We start from the raw sequence: 14147 nt of genomic DNA, 5'->3' as shown, positions 1-14147 counted from the left end.
TTTGTTGAGAAATAAAAATAATCCTAGCAATCACTATGTAAAATATAAAAAATCTGGTAATTTACTCTGCCCTTTCATTATCAAAATATAGGAAACAATTTTTAAATGTGTGTTGTTTTTTTTTTATTTCAGAGAGGAAGGAAGAGGGAGAGAGAGATAGAAACATCAATGATAGAGAATCATTGACCAGCTGCTTCCTGCACACCCCCTACTGGGGATCAAGCCTGCAACCCAGGCATGTGCCCTTGAATCAAACTGTGACCTCCTGATTCATGGGTCGGTGCTCAACCACTGAGTCACACTGGCTAGGCTAAAATATAGGAAACAATTTAACATTTAGCATATATGTCATCCATCACCTATTTTCTGAATTTTTGTCAAGAATCTAAAAATGATAATTTTGATACTGAAGGGTGTGTGTGTATTAGTGCAGCTCATAATTAAGGGATCTGAAATTCCAGTTACACTGACTTCTTTGCCACCATAGAGAAATTGCTTGATTTGTGGTGGCTTGCTTTAATCTGCCAAAAAAGGGATATATGAGTCTTTTTTATGGGATTGTTATAAAAGACAGTGAAACATAACTATAGTAAATTCTTAGGAAATATAGTCATATGTCTGTGCAGTGATTTAACATTCAACAAAAATTTATTTGATAAATATTTACTCTTTTGCCAAAGCAATAGTCATAGATGTTATTCCAGGTTCTTGAACTCTTCACTTCCTAACTCCACCCCTCTTGATTCATCTGAAGTTCTTTTTTATTTTTTATTGATTTCAGAGAAGGGAGAGATAGAATCATTGATGAGAGAGACTCATTGACTAGCTGCCTCCTGCACGCCCCCTACTGGGGATTGAGCCTGCAACCTGGGCATGAGCCCTCGACCGGAATCAAACCCGGGACCTTTCAGTCCCGATGCTCTATCCACTGAGCCAAACCAGCTAGGGCCATCTGAAGTTCTTTATTCAGTCAAGAAAAATACAGGAGCAACTGATAATATGTACATTGAGTGCGTAAGAAAGGTTTGGACCTGCAGAAGTCATGGGGACAGTCTCATGAGTGAGCAGGAGGGGAAGTTTGTCTGCAACACTTCCCTGGGCCCCCTGAACCCTCAAGGTGCCCTCCTGAGACCATCCCATGCTGGAAAGGCTCTGGCTCTCAATGCAGAATGCTGGCATTCCCACAAAGCAACCTGTTTCTGGCTTTTACCTCTTTGCTGAATGCGGAGCAGGCAGGGATGTTGACCAAATGTAACTTTCTGCTAAATTAAATGTGACTCCTTGACAAAAACAACATTTAAAATTGTACTTCCTTTTGCAGTGGAGTTGTAGTGCGCCAGTTTCAGTGCTCTCAGAGAAGCAGCATTTACACTGTGTTAATCAAAGCTCATGTTGCTAGAGCAAGTCATTGACACAAAGGCTGGCCTCACTTTCCAGTCTGCAGAGTTCACTCTTCATGGCTCTTTCAGAAACATTTGAAGAACTGATGGAAAGTCAACTAAACTGAGAATCAGAAAGTGTTGCCTTCATCATTACAGTCTAGGAGAAAGCATAGTGCAGGTCTCAATTTTACCCAAGAAATGACACCTAAAACTTTATATTTGTTTTTATTGATGTAAAATGATAGTCCCTGAAATAGTCCCATTCCTTCTGTTATAATTTTGTTCAATGCAGGCAGAATTCTATGGACAATAGAAAATCCTGAAATAGCTTGTTGGAAGAACCAGATTTTAAGAAGTAAATTACTGAAGAGATACCAACTTAGAACAAAAGCTGGCCCCAAGATAGTTAAGTAGACTGTCAGTACTAACTAAATTTATTGAGACTTACTATGTAGCAAGTGTGCTAAGGATATTACATGGTTTATTTGATTGAATCTTCATATAACAAGAAAAGTACTAGTATGATATCCAGTATTCTAGGAGAGGAACGGAGATTTGGAGGAAAGAATTTGCCCAAGGTCATATAGTTAGCAAGTGGTAAAGCCTGGCAGGATTCAAATTCCCCTGCCTCACTCTAATGCCCATGCTCTCAATGTCAATGCCACACCATCTCTCCTAAATTATGGATTATGATCTCCCTCAACACCCACACCCACCAGGCTATTTGAGTCAGTAAGAGTGATTTCTTTGTTTATAAGTCTTAGAACTTCATATTTTTTTTGTTATTAGTGTGCCCAGAAAAATAAGCAAAGGAGTTGGCAGAAGTGAAATGTATTTATTATAAATCATTTTCACAATTCCTAAAATCTCTTGAGAAATTTTATAAGAAAAATTTTAGCTATATAAGGGAACTAACTATAATTCTGTACATTTATAATTATAATGTGTTTAATTTAGTTATAAAGTGACTTTCTACAGAGTGAATGCTATTTTCCTATTGAGTTTTTCCACTAATGAAAACTGGTAAGTCTCTATATTTTTTACAGGAAATTATCTGACCTAAAAGGGTTAAGGTTATAGAAATTATAATGTTGAATACCCTAGAAAACCTTGTAGCAGGCTTTCATGATGTTTCCAAATCAGATATAAACCCCTAAATTCCTATTCTTATGTCTTTTCCCCTTCCTAGGCCAAAGGGATTTCTCCCAGGAGACAAGTTGGTTTCTCACAAAATTCTTGGTGCTCTCCTTTGGATTAACTATCCTACCTTTTAGAACTGGGAATTGCATAAGACAATGACATCCATTAGCATACCTTCTGCTCCACCCCTTCCTTGGGTAGATTGCCCCTCATTCGTGTGGCCACAGGGATGGGCTTTTGGCTCATGTAAATGTTATAGCCCCTCCTACCTTCCCTCACACCTTCACAACCTTGCATCCTTCTGTAGACTGGATAGCTCCATTTGCCTGTCCCCTGTACACCTCAAACTCTGTATCTGAGATCAAATAAGACATCTTCCTCCCAAACCTGCTCTTTTACAGGATTCCCCCCTTGGTCAATAGGTCCATCATCCATCCAGTGTACCAAACAAAAACCTGGGTCTTCCTTCATTCTCTCTTCTCTTTACTCCCCACATTCACTTCGTGGACAGGCTTTGCCTCTTCTTCCTCTAGAGCAGTGGTTCTCAACCTTCTGGCCCTTTGAATACAGTTCCTCATGTTGTGACCCAACCATAAAATTATTTTCGTTGCTACTTCATAACTGTAATGTTGCTACTGTTATGAATCGTAATATAAATATCTGATATGCAGGATGGTCTTAAGCGACCCCTGTGAAAGGGTCGTTCGACCACCAACGGGGTCGCGACCCACAGGTTGAGAACCGCTGCTCTAGAACCTAATCCCTTCTCTCCATCCACAGACCATTCTCAGCTCTGCTCTCCTGATTTCTCACCTTGATCAATGCCATGATTTTTCCTCAACACATCAGGCATCTCTCTTGGAGGTTTTACTTGCCTAGCTGTACCCCCCAGTCTGGGCTCAATGTCCTATGTTCACACTGCATCTTGTGTGTATCTTTATCACAATACTTATCTGTGTACCCTAATTGTGCGTTTCCTTTTGTGTCTTGCTCCAATGCACCATAAGTTTCTTGAGGGCTGGGACTGTGTCTTACCTATGAACAGCCAGCTCAGAGCAGTGCCTGGCACTTGGCGATTACTCATTAATGTTTGTTGAGTAAATGGGGGAGCCTTTGCAGTTGGGCCTGGCTTCTGTGTTCCCGGGGAATCTTGTCAGGATCTGTGTGTGATTACACAGCTTATCGACCTGGGACTTTGGGTAGGCTCACCGGGAGTTACATTTTCTTTTCGTTTGTATCTCATTTGTGATAATGAACAAGAACATGGCAAACTCAACAGCAATTACCCCAATGTTACATTATAGCCCAGAAATAACTGTTTGTTAAATTAAAATGGACAGGGCAAACAGGGCTCAAAGCTAGAGATTCAGTTTTTAGGCTCCAGGCAGTAACACATCTGTTTTCTATATTACTAAAAATGCAGCATAAAATATACTACCTGGCTACAGTAGCTATTTAAAAATTAGTAAAAACAATAACGATAATATTTATTACTAAATGCTTCCTATTCTGAGTGTTATGTACATATGTCATTTAATCCTCACAACAATATTATAAAGCTGGTATTATGATCCCCATTTTTTTAAGTGACATGCTTAAAGTAACCTGCAAGTCCGTGGTGGCCAGATATGGAGCCGGCTGTCTAATTTCAAAGGCCACATTCATTAGTCACTATTGCCTGATCCAGGCACACACGACTCTGTCATGCTCTACCAGCTGAACTCTTAGCCAGTGAGTGACAGCTGCTGAAATATGATTTGTAAGCATGTAGAAAACACAGATTTTTGTTTCTGACATCCTGAGTTTCTTTTTTAAAATGGACAGAAAATATATTTATTCTAGTTACACAGATTTTTTAATCTTCTTTGGCCATGGTAAAAGAATGAGAATCATCTGCTTGCTGCTACCCACACCTTTTGAACAGTCTTCCACCCTAGTTGGATTAGTTTTTACTTGTGGATTGGGAAAGATAACATGGGCCAGAATTGTATTGGCACAAAATGGCCTGACTCTTAAAGCTATGTTACCCAACAATTTCTTCTGAAAGGCAACTCCTGAAATTACTGATAGAAGCATCCTCTGACATGACAGCTTCAATTAAATGTTGTTAGAAGGTCTCCATTTCACTGAGCAGATTTGTGGGTTTCTTTAAAAGTTTTGCATGAATGGTGAATGGCAAGGAGGAGAAATTCAGATTTAAATTTTATATTTTCTCTCTGATGTCCACTACTCTATGTTACCAATCATAAAAATGTGGTCCACTGGGCCTCATAGCATGAAACACCACAGAAATAAAGAGGAAATTAGATTATATTAAGTGATTTCTTCATCTATTTAAATGTATGTGTCTGCATCAAGTTCTGGGTTATAGTATAAGTGTTAAAAATGGTGTAAGACCTGTTTTCTTTTTCCTCATTGTGAAACACCAGTTCTAAAGTTGTTAACATCACTTACAAACACATCTTTGGGGTTATAACATGTGGCAAATTCTCAAAGACAAATCTGAAGACCTTTTTTATATATATATAATTAGGAGAATCAGTGATCTATGACAAAATCCCTGAAATATACTTAAAAAAACAATTCCCCTAAGAGCTGTGCATAAAACTGTTTTTAAAATGGCTAACTGTCCCAGTAAGTGTCCCAGACTGATACATCCCCTAGTTTCCTGGTTTCTTAAGGAGCTTGCCTAGACTAGACTCTCCACAGAGAAGAAAATGTTCTAGAACAGAGAACAATTGTGTAGCTTAAATTGTGTCCAAAAGAAAATTAGTGAGGTAAATGATCAACAACTCATTAAGATAACATGAGGTTAACAGTTCTTTAACAGGCTTTGGAACTGAAAATTTTAAAATATTAAGTTGGAATAGAATGGTGTGAGGAAATTTGTAATAGTGTATGTGTGAGAAACGATGCCAATTTTTCTGCAACATTTGTGTGACAATATTTCAAGTATAAGATTTGATGTTTTCTATGAAAAACTGGATTATATTAGATGTATGCAATTGTCAAAACTCATAAAACTTTAACTTGAGGTCTCTGCATTTTACTACATGTAAATTATATCCCAATTTAAACAAATCTTCAAACTCTCAAGGTCATCAAAAAAAAAAAAAAAGGAAAGTCTGAGAAACTATCACTGCCTAAGGAGACATGAGGACTGTATCTAAGAGCAGAAAAAGAAAAATTTTTTAAAATAATAAAATCCAAATAAAGTATGCAGTTTAGTAAGTAATAATGTATCAGAATTGGTCATTAGTTGTGACAAATGTACCACACTAATGTAAAATGTTAACAACAGGGGAAGCTGTAGACTGGGTACAGAAAAAACTCTCTGCCACCTTTCTAAAATCCTAAAATGATTCTAAAACTTAAAAAGCTTTTTTAAAAAAAATAGAAACAAGCAGGATAAGGGGGTGAGTGGGAGTTAATTTGGCAGTTACAAAGACACTACTGGAAAGTCAAGAAAATGAAAATAGTAGTATAATCTATTTCAAGCAATAAGTGTAAATAAGCAATAAAGAGCAAATGTTTTTATCTACTGGACATTAGCATCAAATAGATTACTCTTCTATCAGATTTACTTTCCCATGATAAAACTGAAGACTGTCATCCTTACCACATTATTTTTTTTAGTTGGCTAACATTAAAAAAAAGTTGTACACATACAATGGACGGAATGGATGGTATAGTTTTTATTTTCACATAGCATATTCCTCGTTGTAAATCATCTAGTTCCACCGTTCTGTCCTGTTAAATGCCAGAATCCAGTAGTTACACACATCCTTTCTATGGATACATAGAAAAACTCATTTCATGCCTGCCAAAAGGTTTTCTTACCAGGTGTGAGTGTGTGTATAGAGATGTGTTAAAAAACCTCCTGCCATACCATCTACTTCTCTTTGTTAAATATGCCACTGTCCTACAATCCATAGTCATATTTAAGTCCCGTGGATCGCCTGGTAAGAAGCAGGGAGTCTTCCTCATCATGTATTGGTGTCGGTGTTGACCAGCCTCAGAGCGGCTCAGATGGGCCAAGTACAAAGCAGTGCCTGATGTGGCCACATTTGGGCCCCGGTGCCAGAGGCAGGGTACCCACAGGCTGTAGCCCATCCTTCCCTGTGGGGCGCAGCTCCAACGGGAATACCTTTTGCGACGACAAATCCCTCTTCAGTTAACAGTTCTGGGGCAGAGGCTGGTGGACAGGCCCAGAGCCCATGTAGACAGACGCGAAGATGATGAAGATCAAGAGTAGGAAGAGGGTGGCTGCCGCGGCGACCGCAGCGACGAGCTCCATCTGCAGCGCAAGCTCTCGCAGCCCACGCTCGCGGGTCCACGCCTGGCGCTGCGTTGCCATGGCAACTGGCCCCCGCGAAACCCCGCGAGTGTGACGAGAGAATCCACCCGCGCGGACCCCGCCCCCTCGGCGGGACGGAGGGCCGCGCTTCCTCCCCGCCCCCATCACCCACGCAGGGAAAGCAGGACCGACCGCCGAGCGGACAGCAAATTGGAAACGCTCCGTGAGCGTCACCTGGAGCCGGCGCTCCGAGCCCCACGCAGAGGCGGGTGCGGGACCGGCCAGCCTGCTCCTCCTTCCCCGCCGCTCCCGCGCGTCAGCTGGTCAGGGGCGCAACGTGGGCCGCGGAGAGGCACGCTTGCCAGTCGGGGCTCCTCGGACACCCTCGGGCCGCGGGGGGACGGCAGCCCGCAGATGGCGGATGTCAGAGGACCGGGTGGGCGTTTTTTGCAGAACCGCCCCAAATCGAGGCGGCGTTTATCCTCCTCGCCCTTGCCCACAGGCTCTCACAGGGAGGGCGGAAGCATAAAAAGATATTTACCCAGAGTCCTAATCATCGAAACATTTCCTGAACACGCCGTGTCTGTCTCGGGAGGTAGACACCTATTGCGGGAAGGCTGTTTGGGTGACAGATAAGGAGCATCACCGGCTTCCCAAACGCTGGCTGCCCGGAGTCGGGCCTGCGCGGTGGCCCCTCCGCCGCCCTGGGGACGAGCGGACCGCGTTCCGCCGGCGCGTCCACACCTCGTGGGCCTGGCCCCGGCCCCGTAATTAGGAGGAACGCAGAAGGCGGGCGATGCCCCCTTTACCCACCAAACCTTCTTCCTGACCAGACACCCGGGCTCCGCGCCTCCGCGCCTCGGCCTGAAAAATCCTCCTCCAGGGAGCGAAGGTCTTGTCGCTTTGGGCTATAAATATTAATAAGCTGAGCTGCTGGGGCATAATTATTTTCCTTTAATTACAACTCAAATATTCAGACCCTGCCACCCAGGCCCTCCTAAATAGGGATTGCTGGGTGTCGGCGTCAGCAGACCCCTTCGCATAAGTCATTCTCTGCATGCGCCGCCCATGGAAACCGAGGTTGCGCCTCTCCGCGAGCTGAAATCACCCCGAGAGATCCCAGCTGACGCCCCTTCGCCTTTCATTCGGTCGCCTGCACCCCCGGGGCGACTAGGGGACCCCGTCTCTACCCACCCACACTTCATGCTCCTAAAGCCATAGTCAGGGGCTTGACCATCAGGGCGGCCCCTGCAGGAGGTGGGGTTCCCCGGGTTTGACCGGGAGGCCCCTGTATGGACCCGGCCCGGGCGAGGTCTGCGGGCAGTGGAAGGGCCTCCTCCCCGCTGCGCCCAGGCTCAGCCCTCGCGGCTCCCCAGCGGCCGGGCGCTTCGGTCCGGTCCGCAGGCCTGGGTGCCCAGGGTCCGGCTGCGCCAGGGGCCCTCTGCCCGCCACCCGCCTGCCCACTCCCTTCCATAGAGAAGGGCGGCGGAGGGGCTCAGCACCCTCTTCCCCGGGTCGAAGGCTGAGGTGGTGCGGGGCGTGGGCTGGTGCAACTCGCCGCGCTCTCTCGCCGATGCTAAGAGTGGAGGTGTTGGCGCGACGCTGGGGACACCGGGCCTCGGTCTGGCTGCGTTCATTTTCCAGGCCTCCAAGCTATCGGCTTCCACAGCGCAGCCCCACATTTCCCACTCTGTGTCCCGGGGTTTGTGCGGCCAAAAGGAGGGCCCCCCTCGCCTCCCCAGGTGCGGAGCCAGCAGCGGGAGGAGGCTTTTAGGGAAACCCAGCCTTCCCTGCGCGGGAGGGAGCCCAGCCCCGCTCCTCCTGGAAAAGCGGCAGAGGCAGGAGCCCTTCAGGGAGGGCTCACCGCCCCTAGATGGCCCAGCTTCTGCGCACGAATTCACCATTGGAACTTCCCACTTATTTTTGTTTGAGGAGTTGTGTGTCCACCAACAGTGGATCACATCCTGGAGGCAGAGGGGTGTGATCCACTCCCTAGAGATTATTATGATTAAAGAATATGTATGCCCATTTATCCTATACATTCCCATTTAAATTGCATCAAGAAGAAAGTTCAAAATGCAAAATAAAGATATAGGTAAAACACCCACAGCCGTTAAATTAGTACCCATTTTTAATTCAGTTAGGAAATGCAGACCCATCTGCGGCCCAATTAAAAATACGATGTGCTCTACAACCTCAAGTGTCAGAGATCAGACTGCGGTGGTCACTGAGTTTCATGAATGTTAACTGTCCACTGAAATAACAAAAGTCCACCTGGGAGGTCAGATGCTTGGACCGTAGCTATGTGAATTGTAGGCAGTTTCTGCAAATCACTCCGGGGCAAAATCAGCTTTTGGGCTGATCAAATCAGTTTCCTGTAAAATTAGTCTAGGGCTCAAGACTCTGGCAGCAAATGGTTAAATGAGGTCCACAGGTGGGGGAACCAGTTTAGATGGTCAGGGCAGGAGGTCAGTGCCACCGCCATCAGCACTGTGGGTTCCCATCTTCCCCTCTTTGTGCCCACCATTCAGCACTCAGTATGGAAAAATTAGTGGCCTGGGAGGACATGAGGGTAGAAGGCACCAGGTGCAAGACAAGTGGAGGTGACAGCAGTGGGTGTTCGGACAGGCATTTTATTTATTATTATTCCTACATCCAGCAGGTGTTGACTAATTGTTTAAAGGCCCAGAGCTACAAGGAGACAATGTGGGACTGGCCTTCTCTAAAGGGAAAGTTAGCTCCAAAGGCTCTGTTCAGAATCAGGCCTACAGCCTGCATGGAGTAACATGCGCTGTATCCCACTTTTCTTCCTGCCATGGTGGGCGGAGGCAGGCAGTGTTGGGAGGTGGGTGTCTGCCAAGGCCTCCTGCCACTTAGAGCACAGGAAGGCATCTGGAAACCTGCTAATGAAAACATTTCTCTGATCATCTTGGAAACTCTCATATTGACCAAGAAGGGTTTCACAAGGCTGAAACCGGTGTTTAGAAATTATTTTTTACTGATAATAGTCTTGGGATCTCTCTATATCTCTCTCTCCACCCCCCACCCCCAAATCTACCCTTTTTCTAACCCTCACCTAAGGATATATATTTATTGATCTTAGAAAGGAAGTGTGTGTGAGGTGAGGGAGAGAGAGAGAAAGAAAGAAACATCAATGTGAGAGAGAGACATTGATCGGTTGCCTCCCATACATGGCCTAAACCGGGATCAAACCCGAAACCTAGGTATGTATGTGCTCTGACTAGTAATCAAACCTGCAACCCTTTGGTGCATGGGATGATGCTCCAACCAACTCAGCTATTCCCAAAAGCGCAAACTGCCCTTCTATATTTGTGTTAGTTAAATTTTTTTTGCTTGCTAAAGATCAAAGTCATGTACCAACTTGTCTCTCCAAAACCCTACTCCCAACTCCAAGTCAAAGCTGTTTTTGAATTCTGCTAGTTCAGCCTCCCCGCTCCTCCCCAGATGATGCAATACTAGAACAGGACCCAGAGAGCTGCTGGGTCTGTCACCAGCGGGCTGAGTCTGGACCAAACAGGAGCTTGTTGAGTGATCCCTCAACCCCTGGAGCGGTGACAGAAATCACAACATAACACTTTCCCAACATGAGAACTGACAAAATTCTTGCTAGCTCCTTACAACTCCTATGATTTGCATTTATAGCTGAAGAACCTGAGTCCAGAGAAGTGAAGTGATTAGACCAAGGCCACAAGGAAAGATGGGGTTTTGTGGATCTGTCCTTGGGCTCTTTCTGTCACACTTGTCACTTTAAAGTTGGCAGTAAACACTGTGAATTCTAATAGGGGTTTTCCCCTGGAATTCACATGGCATCTCTGCTCTGTTTGGCAGGAGGTGGGTGCAACACATCTCTTGGCAGCAGAGACTAGTGGGTTCCTAACAAAAAACCGGGTGCAGTCCAGGCAAGAGAGCCAAGGACACAAGTGTGAGTGAGGCCTTTCCACAGGACAAGGCCTTCCAGCTGGAGGATGTTGTTCCAGTAAACAGAAGCCCCTCTTTGCAAAGACAGCAGCAGGATGGGGGGTTTCCTCTGAGGAAGGGATGGGTCCCCCTCTTTCTCCTCTTCCCTCCACCTTGCCTGACTCACTGGACACAGGCCCAGGCAGCTGGCCTTGATTAGTAGTGCAGGCCATGGACGGGGACCGTTTTTTCCCTTCTCAGAAGCTGCGGGATGTGACATTTATTAGCACCAGATCTTAAACAACTTCAGACCTGTAATGCCTCCTGAATTTTATAGAGCAGAGACACCCAGACACATCCACCATTCCTGGTCATGAACACCCACTCTAATCTACACCTCTCACCTGGTTAGGTCTTGAGATAATGAGACTGGAATCTAAAAGAATTGACTGTAATCTTTCTTTTGCTTGGATTTTCATATTTGCTACTTAGAGATACTCATGTCTTTAGCCTGGTGGCATAGAAAATATTGGAAAGAGGTAGGAAGCTGTATTAGAAGAGAGAAGATGGCATATTTGATGGTTAGGTCTGGGGCTAACATGCTTTTGAGAATTTGAAGATTTTGTAAATTGCTTATAAATGTATGAAAATGAGTGCTAGACTGCGTGAGTCTGGTTGACAATAATAGCTGACATGTATGAGCACTTACTATGTGCCTGGCACTGTGCTGAGCATTTGACATGTATTGTCTCATTTTACCTTCATGACAACCCTATGCAGCAGTGACTATGACTATATTCATTTTACAGGTGAGAAAACCGAGGCATAGCGATGTTCTGTAACAGTGCTGGTAAGAAGCAGAGTTGGGATTGACTACATTTTGTTCACCTGTGAATTAGCACGAGCCATCAATCAAACAGGTGAAGCTGGTTTCACCAAAGTTGTGGTTACTAATGCTTGGTGGCTTCATTTGGAAAGTAAGTCTTCACTACCCTTGCAAAACACATTTCAAGTTTCTCCTCCTTCCTCCCGCCTCCTCCCTCCGCCAGTTGAGATTCCTGTGGTTAGGCCTGGAGGAAGGTGGCAAGAGGTAAAAATGGAATGATTTGTTGCCGAGAGTTCCCCTTGTCACCTATGTCCCACACAGCTCCTAGTCAGCAGCACCTCAGGCCAAGTCCAGCTGGGCTGAAGTGTGTGAAGTAAATACCTGTTACCAGTTACTCAACATTCAATGTGTCATAGGTCAATGACAATAGTGCTTTTTACACATTTTGCCCTTTCTGAGTATTTACAGATTTACAGTCTCTGAGACATATTCATTCCTGGTCTTTCATTTTAAATGTTTCCTCTTTGCACTTGGGGCCTTATCTCTAATTGTGGAATGAAAGGCTTCGTCCCTGTGAAAAAGACCCCAGGCTAGGCCAGCCTGCTCCAGACAGAACTCACTGAAGGAGGAAAGTGCAAATGCAGCCCTCAGGATCAAAGGGAGGCAGTCTTTCCCACACACGGTCCTTCAGTGGTGTCCCTTCACTACAGTTTGATTATTGGCTCACATTTCAACTTGTTTTTCCTAAATTGTTCTTATGCTGTCCCCCAAATCAGAGTTTGGAAACCCTACCATCCATGGGCCAGTCTGTACCATGATGCAGAGCAGCTTTTCTGTCTTTCCTGCCTTAGCAATTCATTTGGCTCTTGGGAGACAGACAAGAGACCAAACCTAGGATGTCAGAGTAATGTCTCCAGAAAGGGGATGTGTGTTAAAGGAATTTCAGGCATCTTCTTCCTCTTCATCCTTTTTTCCTGGCTTTGGCAAGACAGAAAGTGGGATGATCCACATGTAGGTCTCTTCATGAGTGGAAGAATCAAGTCAGGTTCACGTGTGCTTGTGCCCTTTGCTGTTGCATCTGCTTCTGTCAATCTGTTATGAACACTTAAACTTTCTGAGTGAGTTCCTCCCCTTTTTACAGGGATAGGATTAGGGAGAATGAAGTATTTGTCTTATGCACAAAATGTAAGGAGGTGCCAGAAAACCCATAATCAAAATAAACATTTTAATACAATATTTTTTAAAAAAATCAAAATTAACACAACAAATCTGTGGTGAACAAATAATCAAAAATTAAAAAACAAATGTATTACTGACATTTCCTTTTGCCTCAAACGGAAATGTCAGTATGGCTTGTAACAACACCGATTTCTTATTTATCTTTCTCTTAAATCAGAAGAAATGAGGAAGTGGCAGCAGGATAAAGCTAACTAAAATCAGTGAAATAAACCAGAGAAACTAGATGTGAACAAAACAAAATCAAAAGTAAAATAATGTGTTGAAAATAAGAGAGAACGAGAGGGAATGACTAGATTAATATATAAATAACTTTTTATCATTGACAAAGATTTTTATAGAGAAAAATCTTAAAAACCTGCTTCTCAGGAGTGAAAGGTCTTGTCGCTCTGGGCTATAAATATTAATCAGCTGAGTAACTATTAAAAACCTTGCTATAGTTTAAAGTGTTTTTAGACAGGTGTATTTCCCCGTTCTCCAGACATACACTTTTAGTAACAATACTCTGTGCTTTTAGATCGCTTCTTTATTTTTCAAAGCACCTTTTTGGGGGGACATGTTATTTCATTCATTTTTCTCACATTGAGAGAGTTAGATAGGACATGTTATCCTTTCTCAGAAAATGGTTAGGTGGGATTGTGGAAGAAAAGAAAAAGTCATGTTCCCAGTGATAGGCACTGAGCTAAATGCTTTACATATATTTCCTCATTTATTTCCTAAATAACCTTGAATTATGGATGATCAGCTCTTTTTAGAGATCCAGGGGATTGGTTAACTAGCTGGTAATATTTTCAGATATTTAGCTTATAGAAAGTATATTGTATCATTGTTCTCATGCTTTTGGTTGTTAGTAAAACTGAAAAAGGCCAATTGGGCTAAGAAGTTATATTCTAGCATCAAAATTGTTTTATGTCTCCATATCTAGTCAAAGTAACTCTAAGCTTTTCTTTTTAATTCTTCTGAATTGACTATATGTACTACGCCAGAATGTGTCCACTTCTAAAGTGCTAGTTTGATAGAAGTAGAGGATCTCTTGTCTGGAAATGTTTTGAATTAAGTAGATGTATATGATTGGTCAAAGTGATTTAGGTTTTTCCCCCTTCTCTACACAGTGCATTTGATTTATTTAGTATGCTGAATACATGCTAACGTGTGGAATCATTCTTGTGTGGCTGATTTTAATATACTAGTTAATCTTATAAATAGAAGTATAACAACATTAAAATAATGTTTAATCAACCATAATCCCCCACCCTTATACAACAGTTTTATTTTTGAATAATTGCACTCACATGAATAGTTTCAATAAGAATAAGCATATTATTTTGTATTTATTTAGTATATTATT

The sequence above is a fragment of the Myotis lucifugus genome, unplaced genomic scaffold (genome assembly GCF_000147115.1).
Source record: "Myotis lucifugus unplaced genomic scaffold, Myoluc2.0 scaffold_132, whole genome shotgun sequence".
Lineage (NCBI taxonomy): Eukaryota > Metazoa > Chordata > Mammalia > Chiroptera > Vespertilionidae > Myotis > Myotis lucifugus.
This window is presented reverse-complemented; position numbering follows the sequence as displayed.